Source organism: Thalassophryne amazonica, chromosome 10 (genome assembly GCF_902500255.1).
Source record: "Thalassophryne amazonica chromosome 10, fThaAma1.1, whole genome shotgun sequence".
Taxonomy (NCBI): Eukaryota; Metazoa; Chordata; class Actinopteri; order Batrachoidiformes; family Batrachoididae; genus Thalassophryne; species Thalassophryne amazonica.
The window spans coordinates 90,521,102-90,525,494 of NC_047112.1; positions in this window are offsets into that span (position 1 = coordinate 90,521,102).

Genomic DNA, 4,393 nt, shown 5'->3' on the forward strand with positions numbered 1-4,393 from the left:
GAGGAAAAAATCATCTTTTAGTGGGAAACAACACTAAAGTAGCCATGAGTGAGAGAAAACATGACAGATCAGGGATAACAAACATTTGATTTATTGGATTTGACATCATCGTTAGAAAGTTTAACTCTCAAAGAACGGCTTTTTGTGATATGCTTGTCTGAGAATGTGACAAGGCCTCAATGATAAGCCCTCTGAGGCTTCGTGGTGCAGAAACATTTATTAAAAATAAAGTGTGTGGGATGCACACAGGACTGAAATAACTGATATAAATAAATAAAGATACCCACGTCTTCAAATTAAATTAAGCCAGTTACAGTTTTTAAGCAACAAAAAAAGTGGGAGTTTTTCTCTCCATCTCACAGCAGCAGAATGAAGAGACTTCCTGTCAATGTGCATTTGATTACAGCACCAACGTGTGCTGCCAATGTGCTGAGAATAATCACATGTCTTGTTGTAAAACCACACATCAAAAAGCGCCAGGAACCTACAGACGGCTTCCTGAGCTCCACGTCATCCAGTGCTTGGCACCTGCGGGAAATACGGCTGAGCCAGCGGTTTTCAGATGATCTGCAGAAAGGCTCTCACACTGAGCACGCAGAGCAGGATGACAGAGTCTGAGAAAAGTCTCCACTCTGAAGGTTCCTTGCCCTATGTGAGTCCAACTTCATGTAATTATGATGTACACAAGGAAATCACAAAGTACCTTGACTTTTCACCTTGCTTTTGATATTTGACCTTTGAGACTGACGGCTGATGGTGACCTTGACCTCACTGATAAATATTTGTCCCGTGTGTTGTCACTGGAGCCTTTGGTGGAGTTGGGGAATCACTTTGTTGGATGGACCACATCTACTGGTCTATGAAAGTTTCAGCTGTTGTGAAGTGTCTGAACGGGATTCCTTGGATCTCACTTGGGTACACCAATGAGTGTTGGTGTTGAAAGAATTAATGATTTTGAATGTGTGGGTAGAATAGTTTAAAAAAGGTTAGAGAGGGCATAGTAACAATTTGTTTATTGCAACCAAACAATTAAAATTTAAAGATTTTGTTGACTCAAGAACTGCTCTTATTATGTAGAAAGCTAAGTGCGTTTTTTTTTTTTTTTTACCAGATGAAGTCCAAAACTTATTCAGGCTTGTTACACAGGCCACTTACCATAGAAGAAAATATAACTTTCGGGTTAAGGTCTCACAAACTACGATGAAACTACGAGTTAAGCTTTGGAATGCACTGACTGGAGAAATTAAATGTTATACAAATGTTTACAAGTTCAAAAAAATGTATAAGGATAAAATTATGAGAGAATACAGTAAATTAGAAGAAACGTGAATGCAACTGCTTAAATGTAAGACAGTTATGTCACCGTTAATGATCTTTAGTGACAGATGTAGAGACGGTGTTGGGCTTGGAATTGTGGAAGTTTATGGATTTTTTTAATGAATTTATGATATAAGGAACAATGTTTACAAGATTTATCTTCTTTTGTTCCTTGTTCATGGACATTTTTGTTCATTAATGAATAAAGTAAAGTAAAATGCTGACAAACATAACCCTCCTGAAACAGGAAGTTGTTTTTACTGTTTATTATTATTATTAGTAGAAGTATTAGTATTATTACTGCTCTAAATGAACAAAATGTTTTTGCAAACAGTTAATATAATAAAATCTGTCTCAATATTGTAAAAAAACCTCATGGTTAAACCATATCTGAATGGGGGTGCACGTGCATTAAGATGTAAGCAGTCTATACTGGAACTCGAAAAGTCACTTGGGGAAAGATGGAGATGCATCTGGGTTGGGGTGAGCTATGGGAATTCTCCTGCCCCAGTACTGATCTGGCAATAATACAATCACTGACTTAATAACAGTCCATTTCAGTGGGACTCTAATCTGCACCCATCCAGTCATTGTTTGGCGGTAACATTAGTGTCACTCCATGTTCTGCCAGTCTTGCATTGTTACTTTTATTTTGTCATGTTTGAAGGGCTTAGGCAGATGGTCACCCCCACTGAGTCTGGTCTGCTTGAGGATTCTTCCTACAATCTAAAACCATGAAGGTTGTTTTTCATCACCACCATTGCTAATGTGCTTGCTCATGGAGTGGGTAAGGTTTAAACTTTGCATGTTTGTAGCACCAGGAGATGAATTAAGTTATGATTTAGTGCTCATAAATCCAGGGTGAACACAAAAACACCCCTTGGTTTCAAATATGTATAATATCTAAGTCACATGATAAAAAACGCTTTTCAACCCACCATCTGTGGTTCTCAAGACCAGGCACCTAAGTGGCTCCACTCTACTCTTCTTCTTCTTCTTTTTTTTTTTCTTTTTTTTAAGATATTTAGATATACCTTAGTATACACTAGTCGAGTTCTATGTTCAAATTGTAATGTATTTTAGAAGACATACCTTACTGAATTTTCATGAATAATTTTACAATTTTGGTGTCAATTGCAGAAACTCATCAAGTTTTTACTCTTTTGCAGATTCTTCTTCTTCAAAATTGTAAAATTCATGTGACTTTGATATTATAAATATTTGAAACTAAGGTGTTTTTGTCTTCACCCTGTAAATAATTTTATATGAATTATGTAAAGAAAACAATTTAACGTGACCTTTGCCCTTAACCAATGCCAGACAAGGTAGTGTCATTACCTGGATGCATGTAGGAAAAAAAGTCAAAGTCAAACATCCACAAAAATGTGTAATGATATAAAGTTTGCAAAGATTAAGGGGCATTTATCATCTTTTTGATTTGCTTGACACTATAGATGCAGTTTGCAGAGTAAGTGCATGTATGAGGTGCACTTGTACCTTCTTATATTTGCAAAAATCTTTCAACACATCCACTTTACAACACTCAAATCTTCAAATCATTCCATCTTGATCCATCATTATTGGTTATTTTGGGTACCCATGTCCACAAATTCAGACCAACAAACACTGTGCACCAATAGAATACCAAATTCTGTTATTCTTATGTTTTTACTACACACGTACAGTATCAGAGTGGCCAAGTCAATTACAAGAGCTCAACCCCACTGAGCAGCATTTCGACTGCTGAAGAAGAAACTGAAGGGACAACCCCTGTGAAACAAAAAACACTGAAAGAGGCTGCTGGGAAACTTATATACGAGGTCTGTCCGTAAAGTATAGGTCCTTTTTATTTTTTTCAAAAACTATATGGATTTCATTCATATGTTTTTACGTCAGACATGCTTGAACCCTCGTGCGCATGCGTGAGTTTTTCCACGCCTGTCGGTGACGTCATTCGCCTGTGAGCACTCCTTGTGGGAGGAGTCGTCCAGCCCCTCGTCGGAATTCCTTTGTCTGAGAAGTTGCTGAGAGACTGGCGCTTTGTTTGATCAAAATTTTTTCTAAACCTGTGAGACACATCGAAGTGGACACGGTTCGAAAAATTAAGCTGGTCTTCAGTGAAAATTTTAACAGCTGATGAGAGATTTTGAGGTGATTCTGTCGCTTTAAGGACTTTTCACGGTGCGAGACGTCGCGCAGCGCTCCCAGGCGGCGTCATCAGCCTGTTTCAAGCTTAAAACCTCCACATTTCAGGCTCTGTTGATCCAGGATGTCGTGAGAGAACAGAGAAGTTTCAGAAGAAGTCGGTTTCAGCATTTTATCCGGATATTCCACTGTTAAAGGAGATTTTTTTAATGAAAGACGTGCGGGCGGATTGCAGCGTCGGCTCGCAGCCGCCGTGACGCTCCGTCACAGGAAAAACACCTCTGTTGGAAGCCTTGAGGACAAGTTGGAACATCTCCAGCTGATAAACAATTTCTCATATACTCACTCCACTGAAAGCCATCAAAAGCCAACTGGATTTTAACAAATGGTTATCAACACGGAGGTGTTTTTCCTGTGCCGCCGCACCGCGTCGGCTGCGTCCCGACGCGCGGACCCGTCCGCACGTCTTTCATTAAAAAAATCTCCTTTAACAGTGGAATATCCGGATAAAATGCTGAAACCGACTTCTTCTGAAACTTCTCTGTTCTCTCACGACGTCCTGGATCAACAGAGCCTGAAATGTGGAGGTTTTAAGCTTGAAACAGGCTGATGACGCTGCCTGAGAGCGCTGCACGACGTCTCGCACCGTGAAAAGTCCTTAAAGCGACAGAATCACCTCAAAATCTCTCATCAGCTGTTAAAATTTTCACTGAAAACCAGCTTAATTTTTCGAACCATGTCCACTTCGATGTGTCTCACAGGTTTAGAAAAAATTTTGATCAAACAACGCGCCAGTCTCTCAGCAACTTCTCAGACAAAGGAATTCCGACGAGGGGCTGGACGACTCCTCCCACAAGGAGTGCTCACAGGCGAATGACGTCACCGACAGGCATGGAAAAACTCACGCATGCGCACGAGGGTGCAAGCATGT